At 44.2% G+C, this 20,643-nt stretch overlaps 1 long non-coding RNA gene across 1 annotated transcript; it reads right to left on the bottom strand.

Annotated features, from left to right (window-relative positions):
* Positions 1 to 412: 412 nt before the first annotated feature.
* LOC119465340 (uncharacterized) lies at positions 413 to 19,483 on the bottom strand. The gene is made up of 5 exons (XR_005194826.2): positions 19,194 to 19,483; positions 18,498 to 18,599; positions 2,502 to 2,570; positions 2,098 to 2,157; positions 413 to 570 (listed from the first exon to the last, which is right to left on the bottom strand). It is a non-coding gene; the product is annotated as an uncharacterized LOC119465340 (long non-coding RNA).
* Positions 19,484 to 20,643: the final 1,160 nt, after the last annotated feature.

Genomic DNA, 20,643 nt, shown 5'->3' with positions numbered 1-20,643 from the left:
AACAACGGCAACTTCGCGACACCACACTCCTACGGAATACAACTAAGCTTGTGAGTGAGCTAGCTTTACTTCTACATGGCTGATACCACTGGTACTCACGAAAAATACTTTTGAAGAATGGCTGGTGGCCATATTTTTTTGCGACAGCGCCATCCCCCTGTCAGTGAGGGGTCGATGCAGAAATCTGAGGGGGGGGGGGGGTCACGACATCCGGAAATGCCCTCTGGATCCGCGCCTGGATTCGTCCTTCAGCAGACGCGGCCTTGCCCAAGTTGATCAGTTATATTTATGCACCAGCAATTAGGAACTATAATCAAATATATTATAATTGTAATCGGTTTCATGTAAGTGACTTGTAACGTGTACAAGTCTGATTCGGAGACGGTAACAAGACACATTTAACGAGTGCGCTTGCAAGCGACCTTTATTGCTGGCTGATGACGGGCTCGATCATACATTATGAGCACAAACAGACTTGCAGTAGAGGTGCAAGGCACACGCCTAGCAGGAAACCACGGCTTTTGCAGCTTGCTGTGCAGGCAGCGGCGTCTGGGCATCCCGTTCCATAACCTGCAGCACAAAGAGAAAGTGGGTTCACATTGTCTGATTGCATACGGTTTCTTAATCTGGAAACTGCAAAGTTTTGACACACTGAACGCGTTAAAGAGAAATTACTCTTGCTCTCAGCTGATTTAACATACCATTATTGTAATAAATATATCAAATAATATATCTTCATGATAATCACAGCGGCTTGTCATGTTTCTGACTCAATAAAGTTGAAACTTGCGGCCACTATCTGATTGTTTATTTCAGAATCGCTCGCGGGTGTGCTCTGCTGCGATATATTTTTTTTCTTGCTGCGCACAAAGTTTGGAATGCAAATGTTCTGCACTTTGTGATAGCTTGTAGCAAGGACGTATTTATCGCTAGTCCCTCGCTTATTCTGTGGGCCGTCACGAAACGTTCAGCTTCCAACATTCATGTCTTGTCGGTGTAGTCGCCGTCACTCATCCATCGGCACATTGATTTAAGTGAGCGCCCATTACCTTATTATTGATACGTTGGCAATAGGGTGGGTGTAAGTTCGCGTGCGAGTAGGGGTAGATGTGTGTAGATAACGCGCAAGAAACTTACTATGCCAGTAAGTGGTGCTATGTATACTTCCTTTTGTAACGAGCGGTACTCACTCCTAAGCGTGGACGTTCCGGAGTTGAAGTCCTTTCTTTGGAGGTTAGCTATACATCGCTGGCGGATGAATTATCTTTTTTTTATCCTCGAGGAAAGCCGTGCATCGCGAAGGGCCGGCAACACAGACACTCCTTATCTAGCAGCGGCGACACAGGTTGATTCCGTTCCTCATATATTCCTTATATTCGCATTCTTTATATGCGAATCACTATTTTTGCAGCTAACTACAGCACACGTCCTTTCTTTATCGTTACACATTTTGCAGCATGAATTGGGCATAGTGCATTAGCGAAAACCCAGTTGCATTTCCGACAGCTGATCGCACAGTAGCAGGGCAGAAGCAGTAATGGATTCGTATTCGTGCGCATTCTCTGAGGCAACTTATGGCGCACCGCCGAAGGCGCCATCTCGTTCCTCTAGAGCAAACTGCTCCACGAAAAGGGTCAATACCACACTGGCAAACGCCAGTCAGAAGCGCAGCGGCTCCAGCGCAGTGTCAGACGGCGACTGCACGGCGAGCGCGCCGGCGCCAGTGCGTCTACCACGGCTACGACGTCACTCCTCTGGAATGCGCAGACCGGCGGCGGTGAGTCGCGCGCGGCGGCGGCGGAGTGCGCGAGAGGTGCCGGCTCCGGTGGCTCCGGTGCGCAAGCCGCGTGACATCACTGATCCTTGCGCATGCGCAGCACGGCTCTTGATGTGCCGCGCGAAACGGGCTTGGCTAGGCCAGTGTAGCTAACGCTACAAAACCTTATAAATGCAAGCAATGACACCCCTTTTACTACGGTAAAGTTTTTCTCTAATTACAAATACAATGGATGCAGATAAAGGCGGCTTCGTTCTTGGTAAAAATAAACTTATTAGCACATATGTTACAATATAAGCAGAGATGCCACTTATACTTACCGCCTCCACGACCTGCCACGTCGTTTCTCTCTTCAGTTGCAGTGACCATGGCAGCCAATGCTGCACACACATGGGAAGATAAGATATCAGCAAGAGAAAAACCAAGCGATAGTGAACGTTTCATGGCAAATGTATCGCTTGTTTAATATTTGAAAAAGGGCGCGCCGCCAATAGGACTGCCTTGAATAACAGAAGACGAGCCTCTATCATTTTGGGCGAATAATAATCGACTCAGCCAATTACAATGTTCATGTAAACAATGTATTCCTGTAAATTCTGCGCGGCTGCTGTAGGGTGTTTACATTGTTCCGTTTTCAAGAAACAACTTGAGGTGTAATTCAAAAGGATTGAATTTACTGTATGATTGGTGTGGAAAACAAAACATGTTTGCATGATTCCCTTACCTGTAAGTATTACAAGGAGCAAGATGCCAGAGGTAGCCTTCATCTTAGAAGTAGGTCTGCTTTTCTTGCCTAAAAGGACCAATGGTTGAAGAGAATTTGAGACGCTGATCCTATACATGCCCAGAACAGTAATTCTAGGGGACTGAATGGTGGTTGTCCGTATGCATTTGTATGCAGATCTAAAACATTAACAAACCAGTTCCGGCATCAATTGGCGCTGGAGAATCCTACTACCTTGGCAACAAAAAAAAGGTGGTTACTAAAGAAGCAGTTGTGTCTAAGTGTCATTTGGCAACAGTAATTGCTAGCACATTTTGCGGTAAGCTGATGAATGCACTTATTTAAACTATGATAAATAGGAAAGCTATGTAAGTTCGAAAATAAGACTTTTCGTTGGTATTGTTTCAGGACACGTTCTTGAAAGCTATATGAATACATGTCACTTATGCATTAAAGATTTTCAGGGAACTGATATAGCAGAACGTAAAACATTATATTGTAGATAACGGGCGCGCTTACACAATCACCCTAAATTATTAAATAAATAATCTTGTTCTACGTGCGAAAATCACAATGTGATTATAAGGCACTGTGTTCTATACATGCACCCAATGCATAGTAAAAGGGATGTTTCGCATTTCGCCCAAGTCAAATGACGCCGCTCTACAGCAAATAATAGAGCGAATCCAGGAGAGAATGTGTCGCATGCCCGCAGAGATATGAAGAACCCACCTTATGGGACTTAATGCCAGGCGGAGACCAAGTAATCGATCCGAAAACTGCTGCAACGTTAACGAAGGTCTGACGCTGCGCCTCTTTTAAATCTTTCCTACGGCAATATATATTGTCGTGCACGTGGAGGAAATGCTGGAGGCAGATGTGTAGCGGACGTGCTGCGCATGGGTGAACGGACGTGATGTCGTGTTCCCATGGTTTTCCTTCATGGTTTAACATTTAAAACAATGAATGCTTGCTGAACAATATACTCAACAACAGGAAACCGGATACATAATTTTCTTATCGACAACCTATGCATGAAACATCAGAACCTTGTAAAGGTTTTATCTACCTGCCTTACAAAAAAATACAAAAAAAACGAGACGGCTAGGCCTACAGTCTCATAAAATGCACTATAATAACAAATTATAGTAAATTTTATGATACTGTGATTGAAAACATCCTAAATTTCTCTTCTGTGACGCTAAACAAATCTGACACAAGGCCCACGTATACCTATGCACACAAGTATCGCTTGGCGCTCTTTGACCATACTTGGTGCTCTTTGACCATACTTGGCCCTTGAGCCTCAAAACCCTATATACTTGCATCATCACGCAGTAATCGCTGCTCTACTGTATAGACAAAAATGTTTTCTTCAGTGCCACAAGAGTACATAATTTTTTAAATGGGCATGGCTATGTCTTGAAAACAGAGGCACATTTCACCCATGTTCTGCCTCACTTTCACTGTAATATGGCAAAGATCGAAAAGGATGAATGTCTATGTAACGATGTGCGCAACTAAACGCGTGTTTTCATTTTGCTCGTATTCCCTTCACGATGGCCCCAAAAAACGTCCTGGGGAGCGTCAATAATTTATTACTCGGCACAGGTAAAATACATTATATTTACGTTCGTTTGTCGCTGGATAACTTAGTAGGGTACCGTGTAGCACGATACAAGATATCCACAAATGCCGACGCGCCTGCACATTATACGGGAGCTCAAGAGGGCTTCCCGAAACGCACATGTGTCTATGGCAATGGCAGCCACCTTCTTAAAGAAGGACTTCGAGTTGCACAACCATGGTAGCGCAATCCGACGGGCCTGCTGAACCAAAGCTGACAAGCTTGCTTTTTACACAGATGTAAGCTAGGAGGTAGCTTGGTGTGAAATTTTCAGTCTTGATGGCGGCTTACCAGTAGTTAAAACGGCGAGGAACAAGAGGTGTCGCCAGCGCATGTGCTGTTGGCTAAGGTCCCCTAAGGCAAGGTGGTGTCGCCGACATTGCCAGAGATACAGCGCCAGCACATTTGTCATAGTGCCTCTGAGCCGTTTACTGAGCACTGTGTCTACGTTACGTAGGGTAGTGCTGACTGCCAACATATAGAATCAGTTTTTAATGTTTTTCTGTTTTCAGGTTACATATTTCCTTCCCTTTGTCTTGAGTTTTTTCGGAAGGATGGAGATCTGCTTTGAGGCGAAGGTATAACGCTAAAGCTCTGATTTTCTCTGCAACTCGGGGCGTATAGGATCGTGAAGACGCTCTTTCCCTTTCCAGTGGTCGGGTTAAGACCGTCGAAAAAAGCGCTTATCCTTGCACACGGCCGCGCAGTGCTTTAAACAGCGCAGCTGGGCGATCGTAGCCCAGCATTTTCCGGAATTACTCGCGAACTTTCCATCTACTCAAGATTTTAATTTCTAACTCATGATGATGATAATTTCTTTTCGCGCGTCTCAGACTTACGGCCGTCACTGCGCGTTGCGTAGCTGGCGCAGCTTGAAACATGGACACCGGGTTCCAATGCCCACACCAGTACTTGCAAGAGGAAAGGCAAGGTGTTAGGGCAGATGAAAGTATTTCAGGACTATAAGGAACGTATACGTGTGGAGGAAAATAGTGGGCCATTGTAGACAATAAACAGATGGTAGAATGTGGATAGGAAAGCAGAAGCAGGAAAAGGAATGGTATAACGGATTCGGACAGGTGATCCTAAAGATGTTTAACAATACAGGCCAAAAAGAACAATCGATGCGAGATGACGAAAAGTCGACAAAATTTACGTTTCCTTTGGGCTTCTGGAGCACTGAAGAATGTACGCAATTCAAGACAAGTCCACGCTGAAGATGACGTCACATTACCTATCTTCAACTTACCCGGTTGAATCTCACGAGTGCTGAATCAGCAAGAAACAAAGGCACATTTCCCTTGCATATAAATTTCTCTTCCAAAACACACCAGACGGAATCCGTATTTTGTGGCATTGATTGTGAACTGAGAGAGTGGCAGAAATTTCACAAGGTCTAGCTAAACTATCGAATTGTTGCAGGTGGCATGTACCAACAATGGTTTCGCCACGTAATATGTATTAGGTGTATAAAACATTATTCGTTGTTTTGTGATGAAGTCCTAGATGGTGGAGGCCTCTGCCTAGGCCCACATTTGCTGCTGCTATCCGACGGGCCTGGTCGATCAGGTATTGCTAGTCATCCAAGGGTGTGCTGGAAAGAGCTGCTTCCCACTTGGATGGGGACGCATTGAGCATTCTCGGTAGGCCGTGTGGTTTGGAGCATTCCCACGTCGAATGGTAGAGACTTGGGTGATCTCTATAGAAAGTACATTTATCGGGGTACTGGGTAGGCTAAAAGACTGTGGCTCCAATGAACGCTGTGATCGTGGTTGGACAGCGAAGCTGTAAGCGACCGGCGCCTGGAGGTTGAGGCCTCGGGCTGTCGCATGAACGCGCTCATTTCCAGGGACAGATAGATAGATAGATAGATAGATAGATAGATAGATAGATAGATAGATAGATAGATAGATAGATAGATAGATAAACTTTAATTCAAAGATAGTTTTGTCTTGCCCCAATGGGGCATCGCTAATGGTCGGGGCCCCTAGTCCAGGGCTCCGCTGGCTCTTGCCATCTTCTCTGCTCTCTGGATCAGCTTGAGCTGGTCGTCGAGGGCCGAGCTGGACAGCAGTGCCTCCCATTGCTCCCTCGTGGTGTTCGTGTCATGGGACAGACGCGTGCCCAGCTAGCTAGACTAAGTCTACTCGGCGAATGTATTGCTTCTTGTGTAGCATTTTATGATCCAGCGGGTAAATCGGTCCTTGTGCGTCGTTTCGACACGTTTGCTGGGGATCCATAAGAATACATATGATCTTACCTAGGGGGTTGAGCGCTGATGGTGAGTGCTATGGCTGGTTCTTCCGCATCCGTGTAGTTGTCAGTGCGTATTTTGGCTGATACGTACTGTGGCTGATCGCCCTTCCAGTCGGCCACCGTTACTACTTTAGCTGTAATGTCGGAGTAGCACGCGGCGTCTGCACAGAAGGTGTCGAGGTCGTTGCCGTATGGTTGGTGCAGTGCCATTACACGTGCAGCGCGCCTGCATTTATGGTGTTCGGGGTGCATATTCAGGGGTATGGAGGCTACTATAATGTTTTCTTTGATGTTTGGTGCGATCGACAGGGGCTCGCTCGGGGCAGACTCTGCTGTTGGGTATCGTACTTGCCTGAGTACGTGCTTACCAGTCAATGTACTTTTCCATCCTTCGATGTGACAGATTTTCTGAGCTTTGATGAATTCGGCCATGATGTTGTGCCAAGCAATCTGTAATTGTCTGACTGTTGAGATGTGGATAGGGGGCGTGTTTATTTTGTCTGGCTAAGCATCTGTATTGCCTCATAACATTGGCAGCTGTTTCTGGCGCATTTAGATGTCATGCTGCAGGCCTTTCAACCAAAGCAAGTAAAGCCGGATCTTTCAGTTTGCCGGTGAGTAGTTGATGCTGTTTAAACGTGATGACTCCGCGTTTCTGTCCTTAATTAGGCGCACGGTGGTGCTGTTTTTTAAAGCATGGATCCATTGAAAACTGGAATAAAACGAGGCTGTAGGAAAGAGCGCGTAATACTCAAGGCACATATTACCATGAAGACGCAAGTTCACAGGGAAAGGAATCTACTTTTTGGTAGTCGGATAGCGCATATGCATAGCACAGACAAGGCGCGTAGGTACAGGGCATTCCACAAAAGGCGATTTACAGGCAATCGCAGCAGCTATCCAGCGTCTTCCTCACGCACCGATACACAAACACAGCTATCATACTCACCGACTGAATCAGCACACAGATACGCTGCTTAAGTATATGCATGGTGGGATACATGACGTATTCTTCAGTGTGGGCCCATTTAAATACCTGCCATTGTTCAGTGAGCTAGAAGACCAAACAAAAAGAAACCTTGTTGGCACTTGCGCCAGCTCACGTCACCGGTTCATTCTGGTTTGTACTTTTTTTTAAAACCAACTATCCGTGAACGTTATACCCTTCTTTTTCCTCCTTCCACTTTCTGATTACATTTAACATTTATGTATTTTACAAAGGCAAACTATTTTTCTCCACAGTTGCCTTCTGTATATTTATGAAAGACAGTCGTCACCTGCAGCACCTTGCCTTTTCTTTTGCAACTCCTGCGATACACCATTGAAAATGCGAGGCTCACCCATTACCACTTTCAGCTCTCGCTCTTTTCTTTTCTGGCTTTAATAATTACAGGAGAGCGATAAAGCTGTGCTTGCCGTAGCCATACTTTGCGGAGGAACTTACATTCATTTTTTGTTTTCTGATTGGGCTTAGCCCGTCCGCTGGATATGGATATAACCCTAAAGTTAGGTTCACGGTCCCAGCCGTCTTACAGACAAAAATGATCAACGATGTTGAATGAAAACGGAAAATTAATAAAACTGCTTGTAACGTGTTGACAGTCAGCACTGCGTATTAGCGTAGACACCACACATTGGCTCAGCAAACGGCTGAACTGAAGGAAGGAAGTGCTGGCGATGTACGTCTCTGCCAATCAGTGAGGTCTTGACACCACCCTGCTTTAGGCCACCACAGCCATCAAAACATACCGTCACAAAACCACTTCTTTGTCGTCGTTTTACCTAGTGTTTAGCCGCCAGCCAGATGTTCAGTTAACACATCCTCCTAGCGTACAACCTTGAACAAAGAATGCCTCTCAGCTTTGACTCATTTGGCGCACCGCATTGCCCTTGAAAGATTGTATGATTTGCAGTCATCGAAGAAGGAAGCAACTGCCGCTGCCGTACGCACATCTGCAAATCTGGAAGCTCCCCCGAATTTCCGTATGGCAAGTCTTCGTATTGGCCTTCTGAAAATATGGTAGCGTACTACAAGGTAGCGCATCTGATTTGCTACGACAAAGCAACGTAAATTATAGTATATTTATCCAAGAGTGTGTTTATCTCATATGCTTGCGACATCTCCCAATTGTCGGTATCTTCTAAATCAACTAACGCTTTTAGGCCAGCTCCTATACTGATTTATGCTTGCAGAGACGCATTGGTCTGCAGATATGGGTCAAAGTTTACTAGCTGCTTCTCAGGATTGTAATTAGCGGCGATCGCCAGGATGTTGGGTGAGCACATCATGAAATGTCAAACAACAAAACCAATCAAGGGTCGCTTGGGTATTACTGCCTTGCTGAATCTGCTGCTCATTCGTATACATAAACATTTCTTATACCTTGTTCTTCTGATATTTGCATAATTTAATTTTCTTCGCTGCCTAGCCACGTTACAAAGGCAGGGTGGCAGAAATTTGTGACAGGTGTTTGCGTTCTCAACACAACGCAGTTTCGCTTTTGGGATTGAACAGAAACCTTGATTAAGAAATAAAGCCACGATTCGTTTGTGCATTTCTTAACATGGGGTATTGCTGCGGAGACATGATGTTTTGCAGAAGAGCAATTGAAGACATTTTTAATCATTTTGGCGCAAAATTTACCAAATATTGTGCCTAGTGCACTTTGTCAGATAGGCCTAGTTGTTTTTCAGAATGAAGGCATTAAAACCAAAAGCGCTGTTCAAATGCGTCATGAAGATAGAAATAGGACCTATAAAAACCTTATGTATCCGGATTCCTGTTTCTAGAGATATTCTTCAAGCATTCATTGCTTTAAAACATAAATCAACCGGAAACACGAGGAACGCACGAAATCAAAGGCGCTCACCCTTTTACAGCGCGTGCGCTGAACAGGTGCGTCAAAATATCCCTCCACGTGGTACTGCAATTTCTGGGCCCTCGGAAACATTTAAAAGTCACCCAGCGTAGGCCATCGTCAACCTTGTAGCAGGTGGTGGATCGAATACTTCGTCTCTGCCTCCCATTTAGTCCCATCAGGTAAGTTATTCGTATCTGTCCGGGCAGTCATAGAAGTCTGTCCTGAATTCGCACTATCAATATGCTCCACGGCGGCAGCATTTGGTTGCGTCCGAAAGGCGAAACAACACTTGAATCGTGCATTGGAGGCACGTGATGAACCTCAGATGGTGAAAAATATTCAGGAGCCCGCAATTACGGTGTGTCTCATAATCACATTGTTGTTAACCACGTAAAACTGGGTAATGTTAAGTAATTTTAGATAATAGACTACTACAAGTCCAGCTTGTACAATATTACGTTTTATGTTCTGCTTTATCATTTGCCTGTAAGGCTCTTATCGTTTAAGTGCTACGTGTTGACATGGATTGAAACCAAATATTGTGAAAAATTCAAAAAGAAGGATCATATTTTTAAAATAATATAATTTTGTTTATGATAGTTTAAATGATCCCCTTCATCAGCTGACCACGAAATGTGCAAGATATTACTGTTGCGACACTAATATTTAGCCACAATTGCCTTCATATGTTACGAACTGTTTTTGTTGTCAAGGTAGCAATATTCGCAAGGGTCAATTGTTTTATATCTGCATACAAATGCACAAACATAATCATCATTTAGTGCCCTTGAATTCCTATTCTGGGTCTCTGCACACACCGTGTTGTAACCAAGTACGTTTTCATGTACATTTTCATTGGTCCTTACAGGCAAGAAAAGGAGACCCATTGCTGAGATGAAGGTTACCTCGGCCATCTTTCTCCTTGCAATATTTTCAGGTAAGCGAGTATTGTCAAATGCAAACGTATATAATACACCCATATTACACAAAAGAGAATGCTTTTGAGAATACCCCCGAAAGTCTGTGATGAATACATCACAGTGGACACGGTATGCGGCTGCCACGCCGAAATTTCTGGAATACATCGCATGTACAAACATTGTGCTGATGTGCTTCCAGAGATATTAGCACAAAGTGTTGCTCTCTCGTTTTCTATTGAAGGCATTCTCATTGGCTTCAACCATATTTTTTTCGTAATGGAAGAAGCTGTAGATTCGTAAAGAAGCGTTTGTTATGCCTTGATTTTTCTCTTGTTCATATCTTGTCTACCCATGTGTGTGCAGCATTAGTGGCCATGATCACTGCAACGGAGGAGAGAAACGCCGAGGCAAGCAGTGGAGGCGGTAAGTGTAGCAGGGGCGTCTCTTTTTCTGCGGTAACATAGTTGTTAATAAATTTAATATAAGGAAGCACGAAGCTGGCTTTACCTACATCAATTGAAATGTCAATTGGTGCCAAAATATACACCAGATAATTGTGCGGTATTGCTCCCACTATTAACTTTGTTCTTAGGCGCTATTCCGTGATTGTCATGCTGTTTGAAGTATGCGTAGAGATTCAGTGCCATGATAAGCACATGATCAACGAGATATATTTAGGTTTTATGCCCGAAAAATAGCAACAGAACGCAGTAAACTTGATAGGCAGCAGTTGACGCCTTACAGATCGTTCTTACTGTGCTCAGGACATGTCAAGTTGTACATTCACGAACCAGTTCCCTAGAACAATCGAAGGTGTATAAGCGGTAACCAGTCGTCGCTTGTCCATGGGGAAACGACAACATTGTCGGAAACCAAAAATTCGTTTTCTTGCTCAATTATTATCTACATAGGTGGAAGACAACTGATTGTCTACTTATTGTATGTTTCGCGTAAGAGCTGAACATTTAACACTCAAAATCCGCTTCGCTTGCTGTTTCACGTCATCACACCATCGTAAACTAGAAATAGTCTGTTAAAGAATACGGAGGCCTTCTTGATGTCAACTTCTGTGCAAAGATATGCGCGGATCTCTTCGTCTTGCACACGGAATATAATAAAGCGCATAATAATGGCATACTAAATGAGCTAAGAGCTACAGCAATTCCTGATAACTCCGGTTTATCTTGAACGCATTAGGTGCGTCGCACCATTCCTTGAGCAGTATTTATATATCCAAGAGTGCAGTTGATATGCCTACAAATCGCTTTATCTCTCTGCTGCAGGATACGGAACCGGATGCCCAGACGCCACTGCCTGCACTACAAGCTGTAAAAGTCAGGGTTTCCGCCTAGGCGTATGCCTTGAGCCTCTACTGGAAGTCTGTTTGTGCTCATAATTGTTATTCCAGACAACAATCACCTAGCAATAAACGTCGCCTACAACCGCACTTATTAAATTTGTCCTGTTACTGTCTCAGAGTCAACCTTGTACACGCTGCAGCACAAGTCAATTACAAGTAACCGATTGCAGTTACAACTACTTCGAGCAAGAATGTAGTTGATAACAATAAGTAACTATACTGCTTCTCAAAAGTAACTGATCATAAACAAGAATGTAATCAAATACTCTTACTTTATTTTACCTTGAACTTGAAGTGCGAATCATTTGTTTGCTTAGCCCCGCCCAAAAAAAAGCAAATTGTTTCTAGCATGGTCGGGCATGGAATAGAACGCCTCACGCTGAAAAGAAATACTGCAGTTTGGTATTCCTACAATTTGCATGAAGCGCTTGTATTACGACACAAAAGCGCAGGTGCAGTTACGTAGGGCCTCTTCGCGGTTTCTAGTAAACTACGAAAGTACGCTAATACAACCTCAGGGGTTGCATGCATCAAACAAACCCATAGGAAATGCATTTGGATCAGCATCGGTTACCGTTGCACTTTATTGCACTGAAGAGAATTCAGCGGGGGTAAGGCAATGCGGCTTCGCTTGATTTGCCCCACAGTGGGCAGGATATATGGCTCAGGCTCTCACCCGACAAGCCCAATTCAATATAAATATTACACATTACATCTGCATCATCATGATACCCTGAAATGCTTCGCGGCAACATATAAATTTTTCATCTTAGATGGCTACTGCCACTAACTTCGTTAATATATTGCATGAATACACTGTAAATTTGTAAAACGGGCTGACATGGCCCTTTCAGTGTATAGTGTTGAGCCCTTCACACGTTTTTTAACCTCACTATCGATAGTCTCTCAATCTTTTCATCGCTCATTCTCCCTCTAGAGAAAGCCGCAACTTTCTCGTTGAACCACCAACGGAAAATTGCGTAAAACTTACCGTAAGGGTGCTTCGGGTACTTTAGGTGCAAATTGGTGAATATCTGGCCCCTTTCATAACTCATGCTACGGCTTGCTTTCAGCTATTCCATTAAAGTGTAAAAATAATTAATTTTTACCTAAATAAAGCAACTGGTGACTATATTTGTTGAAGTCAATTGTCTCTCACTGTACACCTATACATGAAATAACCAAATTAAGACGACACCGTGGCATCAGTGATGACCCGATAGTGGCGCCTGAATAAAAGCGTTACATTGGGCCAACGATGCCTAATATGACCGCAAGTTTGATCTACTATAAAGCCAGTGCTCGCCCAGCATTGTTTTATGCTTTATCGCCATTTAGCAACAAACACGCACATTTGTGGTTTCCTTATTTTTCAGTTCACATTCCTGTGATATTTACCGAGCAGTCCAGGGTCTATCTGTCAAACTACCTGACTATCGATTCATATGCATTTCTATCTATCCGTGTGTCTATTTTTGTATGTTTTGTATGACCTTGCTGTTGAGTGCGGGAGTTAGCCAACATTGTGGACAGCTTAGAGAAGTTAAGATTTGTTTACATTATGTACAAGAATGGAATAAGAAAAACAACGGTAAAAGAGTCATCGTTATCGCTGCAGCCAATCGGACAATTCGGCACGCGTCAAGAAGAATGCCTCTCTCTGCTCCATCTGTATCTAGCTTATAACCCCTTTAGTTCGTCTAGGTCACATCAGGATAGAAAAGAAGGTGTAATGAAATAACAGTGAAGCAAACAAATAACTAATTCACTCAAAAAATGCCAGATGACGTCATGGGCACATCAAGCGCAATGCGAAGTCGCACAGGAAGTGCGGCGCGCAGCGGATGGCTTGAGGGCCGAATATAACTCGCCGCGCAGAAGCACGTAATCAGTTCTGTATCGGCGTTTGGAAAGGATAGTTAGGTGGTAAATGGCTGTGAAGAAGTAGTGATCTTGCAGTTGAACGGCTAGCTATAAAAAACCAGATGCAACGGAAGCGCCATCTAGAACAACGCGAGTCCACCGAACCCGGAGTCGTCGCTCTGGTCGGCAAATAACTAAAAAAAGGAAGATAACACATCAGCGGATCCTATTGATTGAGATGGGAAATGGAATTGTAATTTATTATTGCGCTTAGCTGTGCTGTCTTGAAATCGGCTAAAACATGATTGAAATCATTAGACAAACAATAAGAGAAACAAATAGATAAACAATAAGAGAATATTCACAAAAACATTGAGGGCAGAAATGAGACAAAGTATGCTCATGCGAAGTACGGTTTAACTTCGGGGTACGATGGTCCTTTTTTTAATGAACGTCTTTCATGGCAACACTTTAGCGAGCTGCGCCATAAACGCAATGGGTATGTGACAATTATCCAGCTAGAGTCCCTGTGTATGTGTCGCTGGATGTCGGGTATGCATACACAACGCTGATTGGGTCAGCATTTGAATATGCTTCTATAATATAGCATGCAAATAGCGTTGACGTTTCAAACCAGCTTGAATCTGTGCAGAAAAAGGCAGACAGGTTCATTTTATCTTCATATTCATCTTATCAAGGTGTAACGGTGTTGAGACCAAGACTTCATCTCCATAATTCTGACACACGGTGCTGGATATCATGTTTGTCATTTTTTAACTCCGTGTATCACAGCAATACTGTTTTTGCAACTACGAATATTCTTTCGGCGCATCATACCTGCTTAATCAGAGATCATTGTCTTAAAGTTGAACCAATATCCGCCAGAACATTGCAATATCAGAACTCGCCACTTGTATTGTCAGTGAAGGAGTGGAACGATCTGCCGGAACAAATAGTTATCGTTACTGACATGTTGTCCTTTAGGACAGAATTGCTGATGTACCTTGATATAACTGACACGCAGCAATCCTAACCTCGTCAATATGCATGAATTCGATATTTTATATAGTATAACTCTTCATTGTAAGATGACATCCCTGGTACTTTCCTGCTTTGATTTGTGAACGCTCCAATTCTGTGGGTTTTTTTTGCTATTTTCTTTTGTATTTGCAACTTTGTTTTACATTATGATTGTATAACCCCCCCCCCCCCCTATGTAATGCCCCTAGGCCTTTAGGGTATTGAAATCATAAAAAAGTTGTCGCAGTTTCACTTGAAAGGCGAAGCATCAATTGCGATAGCAAATTTGTAGAGAGCTATACGGAGTAATGATATTAGCTTTATCAGCTGTATAAACTTGAACATGCAGCAGCACCGGCAACGCGCAGAACTGTTGACGCCGTCGGCGTTTTGACCGCGTTCGCTCAAAATGCGTGCGGCGTTGGTGACTGTTGCAGGAGCCTCATATGTAAATCGGCACTTGGTGCCGCAGCTAAACGTCGCCTCCCTTCCCTCCCCCTCCCCCCCTCCCCCACGGCCTCTCGCGCGTCGGAAGAAGGCGCGTTTGCTCTACATATATGGTGATTGTAAAGGAGGAAAGAGACGCCTACTTCTGCAGCCCTTAAGGGAGCACGGCGCAGAACGCGCGTTTGTTCTCCGCCGTGCGTTCACTCCCGGTGAAAGCGCGCGTCCCTCGCGCCCTTTCACTCGCACATACAGCGTTCGGTGGCGCGCGGCGACGATTTCATCTCCATTGACGTCATACGGAACCTCACGGTGACGGCGACGCCGACGGCAGAAATCTGCTTTTGAGTGTCTATATAATTGCTATCGCAATAATAAATAAATAAAACCATGGGGAACAATTGGGAGCGTTAGCAAGTATTGGCGCCTCTCGCTTCTCATCTCAGACGCCTTGCGCGAACTTTTCGGTAGCACCCACTAGACGACACAGCGTGTTGTGAAAGAAGGCGAGAGAAGAGCCCAGCTGCCGCAAGGCGCCTTACAGAGCGTTTGAGGCCAGCCTTGCATTTCAGATCGCATGCGGAGGATTCCCGTTAGCGCCAATAGATGGAGCCTAGTGTCATTGAGGAAGTGCGAAAGACGAGTCCACCGAAAATTCATCCAATGCTCAAAGCCTTGTAGTCAACAGTGACCGCGAAATAAATGGGTTATGCCGAATGGTTTGTCGCTGCAGTTGCGCATTTCAAAATTGAATGCCCAGTCACGGCAATATATTGGTAGGCCTTTCTAAACCATTCTAGGTCCAAAATATGTTGTCACCAGCCAATACCTTTTGCAATTCTTTAACTGCAAAATTTGGGCATACTTGAAGAAAAGAAGAAACAAAATTGTTACCGTGGACAGGTCTATAAATGAGTACAAAATTCCTGAATGAATTTAGATATGTATTGTAGTCGTCCTGGCCACTAATCTTGGATGATCATTCTTGCCTTAACAAGCACCGTAGATCACCGTCCTCGCCGTGATGTCACTGTGTCGAAGTCTCATAGTTTACTACCGCCTAATTTTGGGCTTATTTTTCAGCGTAATTTGGAAAAGGTGCAGCAAATAAACAGATATACTGCATGGGAAAAAGCGAGTGAAAGCTGAGATGTACAAACATAAGCACTGCATGCGATTACATGCTGCATTTGGTCCATGATAACAAAACTGAAATCATTGCAATTAGATGTGTATAGCTTAATTACCTTCCTCAATCATGCTTCGCTTCAGGTAGATATAAATATTTCTGGTGGGTCTGCAGATTGTTCAATAAACTCGTATGAAAGAAAATAAACTACTGGTAGCTGCTTATCTTTTTTGTACTAAATTGAAGAAATAAGCCCCAGCAAATAATACGTTATTCTTTAGATGCCTTGAAGAAAGGCGAATGACAATAAATGAAGTAAGCAGTACGTGTATATGTTCACTCTCATCTCTGAACGAAAATAAAGAAGAATGTTTTGGAAGAACATCTAGGAACCAACCAATCGAGCAACCCCATACCAGTCAATACATTAAAGACGGCCAACAGACCCCCACCTGACTGTAGGATGCATACACTGCGATTCATTGTAACGTTCGCGTTTTAGCAATAAATTCCCACATTCCCAGATGGTCCCAAAGGGCGTTTGCGCTGTAAGCAGCCATAGCGCTCGTTCACTTGATGCGCTCTATGAACCTACGAGTTCACTTTTTTACCGTGACCTGTACCGACTTAGAAATGTACGCAACAATTTGCGCTTAACTACTCCGTTTTATATTTACACACCCTCCCCCGTGATTGGCTCCAGGGCCCATTTTATTTTGCCTAACTATGTCGTAGATAAGTGGCCCGCTCTAAGTGCTCACCTGAACTATTCCTCTACAAAAAGATCCAGCTTCGTTATATTCACCTGGGGAGACATACTTGCTCAAACAGGGCACACGTGCTTGGACGCAGAAGGCGCTGTGTGGGAATTTATTGCTAAAACGCGAACGCGGTCAAGAAGTCAATAAAGCCTTTATCACAAGTGATACTGCGCAAAAACGTCACAAAAGAAATGAATGCCCATGAAAGTTGTCTTTTCAGCCATGCCGCCAGGAGTAGATTTATGATTTAGAAAAACTTAGATCGTACAGAACCAATTACTATTTGATCTATTCGACATTCCTGATTCTGAAAACTTGCGCAACTCTCGCCAAGTCCATAAAATCTTGACACGGTAAGCGCATTCCACATTCAATTTTCCCACGTGGATTTGAAACAGTTGTGCTGACACTAGTTGTACTGATATCGCGTTGAAAACAGGGTAACTCTGCTGAAAGTGAGATAGGACTGCAGCACAGTACTTTGTCAGTGAGGTAGCAAACAATCGCAACTAAATGTTGTCTCCGTTGACGGGATGTGCATATGCTGATTACTCGCAATTTATTTCTGTCGCGCAATAAGTCAAATGACATGCATAATATTAATCGAATAAACCCTACTTGAGAATTTTTTTATCATGTAAAGATTGACCTGCGTAAGCACATCTATTCTCCAGGTAGCTTTATCGGTATTTTCTCCCTGACTACTATGAATGGCTGGTCATCACTGTTCCAGTCATCTTCCGGTTAAGGTTGAGCTCCAGTAGTTGGGTACACATTATCGTTCCAGTTCAGTTCCGTTCCGACAAAAATATGCGGTTCGCTGGTTGAACGTTTTGAAACTCTTGTTTAAGCTGACTTAAACGGTGGTAGTTCGCTCAAAGTATCAGAAACGCATAACCTTAGAGCACACAGCTGTGTATGCAATAATTTGTTGCAGCACGCTGCTGAATCGGGTGTATGAAAATCTACACGTCACTATTCAAGCGATGAACAGACGTTCATGCTGGAAATTAGAATTGAATATCTTAAAACGTAACAGATATTAGTGCAGTATAACCTCCACGTGCTTTGTTTGAGATAATTTACAGCAATCCATTTCTGAACAGGCAAAACAAGCGTTCGTGTTAAATTGTAACACTTGCTACACTACTACATCACTCAGTGCGCCGACGCAGATAAGTTAATAGTGCGTTGGGATAAGTTAACTGGATTCACAGAAGCAGATGTTTTATGCTGTGCAGACCACTATGTCCTCTGGCTTGGGCTGCCTCCTTGTCCCGGGCGACTCAGGAAAATTTATTTCGGGAATTTTTCCCAATTATTCGAATATGCAATTCATTTATTTGAGCATGTCCTGCTTCGTGAGTAGACCAGCTCATGAAATAGAATTCTGATACCTGCCAAAGGCAACCTTAAAAAATTTTGAAAGTGTTCAGTGAGGACGAAAGTCATATTCAAGCATATTCTTAGTAAGCACTTGCACACTTTTTTTTCGCAACGTTCGATGAACGCAAGCACAAAAAGATGGTTGCACTGCAGAGTGCGAGACATGCCAATACAGATGCCATATGTTGAGAATAAATTTCACAAAAGGAATAAACAGGCGATATTATGAAAAACCCCACAGAACAGTAAAACTACAGAAGACAGCATTGGCATTAAAGAGGAAAACAACACTCGTCCTTTAAAGCCTAATCTTTCTTATTAAGTGGTAGTTTCGGGCTGCATAGCAAACAAGGAATGAAGGCTGCTCACTGCAGTTGTCAGCCAACCACGCTCTCTCCCTGTCCTGCCGTTGTTACTGCACCTCGCAACACAGCAGTAATTCCCGCAGTACTTGACTATGGTCGGCATGACCTGAAAAAAAAAGTATTGGTTATGTCTTCTCTCCCGCCTTCGTACAAATTTTCACCTACGCACTTCAGATCGCCCTTTCGCGAAAAGCGTCACGTGCAATTGTCGCAGCTAAAAAAAAGCAACCTTCGGTGCCATGCATGCGCTACTGAGGCAGGAGTGTTTATTCAGAACACGTCGTAGCCAAAGCTTACAAACTTTCTTCTCAATTCGCAAGTTCTCTCTTATTGCGCTCGTAACAAAGGCTTCAAGCAATTTGTGCACGGCACGAATAAAGATCATAAGCATAACTGCATTCTTTCACACAATTGCACACACGTGCATTGAATTCACACTACGTATACTGGCGTGTGCCGACTCACTTTCTCGCGGCAAGAAACGATTTTCTCGCAAACGTGCTGCGCAGCATTTCAAATTGCTGTTTCTTACATAATGTGAAGTAATCCAGGAACATCATGCGCGAAGTGAAGAACACAAAAAGCTCTCTGCGCCGAACAGCACAATGTGAAAAATGTCAACTTACGGCTGAAGTGACAAATACATAAGCAATTTGCGAAGTAATGAAGAGATAAAAGAACGTAATGAAGGCCTTCTTACCAAGCAGCAGCCAAGCAGACAGACGTCTGGCAGACGAACCCAGCAAAGACCATGCAGACGTTATCGCACATAAAGTCCCTATATAAGAAAAGTACCGCCCTCCTTTGATAAACGCCGCTTCTCTCTCTCCTGTATCTCCGATTGGACGATGATAGCGCGCGCTTTTCGCTTCTTTATATTTGCTTTTTTTCCGCCTCAGAGCCATGTTGAAAGTCCTCTGCGCTGCCGCAGTCGCCGGCGGCGGCGGCGGCACGCGTCCGGCCTGAAAGCTTCAACGTGGATTTTCTAGGTGCGCCAGCGTCGACTTGGCTTTCGCAAGCAAAAAGTAAAGAAAAAAGCAAGCGCTTTAGGAGAGGAGGCGGCGGAGGAAAGAGTAGATGGCGGTACTTTTCTTATATAGGGACTTTAATCGCACATCTTTTGTAGCGTCACCTTGCCTGATCACACCATGGCCGATATTTTGTAGCGATACGTTATGCTTCATTCTATATACTAGTCTTATCATCCAGCGCTCACGGCTGGCTGATCTCACTGATAACGTCTACGTCTACAACCACATAGACAAGTAGACGTATAGTGCACTATAGAAAAGTTACCACTGTAGATAGCTAGTACGCACGTTCCCTTCGAGACAGGGAGTGTTGTATTGCCTTCTAGCGGGCGGCATGAAGCTGCGTAGCTCGGCCGCTTTTAGGCTGGAGTGGCCACTCTTATAATCCGTACGTTACTCTATGTTGCAAGTTTCTGATATGTTCCTCGGCGCTATCTTTCGCGCGTTCTGCCGGCGCCAGCAACACTCTCCCATGTTATCAGTCTTGGCAATCGCCCATCGCGATATTGTGTTTAAATGGTTGCCGAGCCATTGCGGAATTGTCGGCAACGACCGCGCAGATGAAGCAGCACGCTCGGCTCATCACAAACATCAGCTGGTTCCTATACCTCTCTCAAGAACGGATGCTGCACGGCAACTTCAATCGATTGCTCGCCATATGACACTTCTGCGATGGAATTCACCGGGTTTCACCAGCTCACGTTTGCATTCTCTTGACCCTAACTTGCGACTTCGCCTACCACCTGGACTCTCCCATCGTGAAACAACTTTACTGTGTCGCATGTGGTTGGGTGTCGCATTTACCAACGCCTATTCGTTCCTAATAGGGATGGCCAACAGTGCGGCGTGCAATTTTTGCGGGTGCGACGAGACTCTCGAGCACCTTCTGTGTCACTGTCCATCTTTTGACACTCAACGACGTATTGTCCAAGCTAAACTCAACCTGTTAGACAACAGAACGTTCTCGAAAGAAAAGATTCTTGGGCCATGGCCTATGCATTCTTGCATGCAAAAGGCCACAAAAGTCCGTCTGCAGTTCGTGAAGAGTACTGGATTGTACGAACGCTTGTGACAGCGGAGATTCTTCTTTGACTGTCTCTGCGAATGACTGACTCCATT

This window comes from Dermacentor silvarum, chromosome 9 (genome assembly GCF_013339745.2).
Source record: "Dermacentor silvarum isolate Dsil-2018 chromosome 9, BIME_Dsil_1.4, whole genome shotgun sequence".
Lineage (NCBI taxonomy): Eukaryota > Metazoa > Arthropoda > Arachnida > Ixodida > Ixodidae > Dermacentor > Dermacentor silvarum.
The sequence above is the reverse complement of the archived record's forward strand: the minus strand, read 5'-3'. Positions and strand labels throughout refer to the sequence as shown.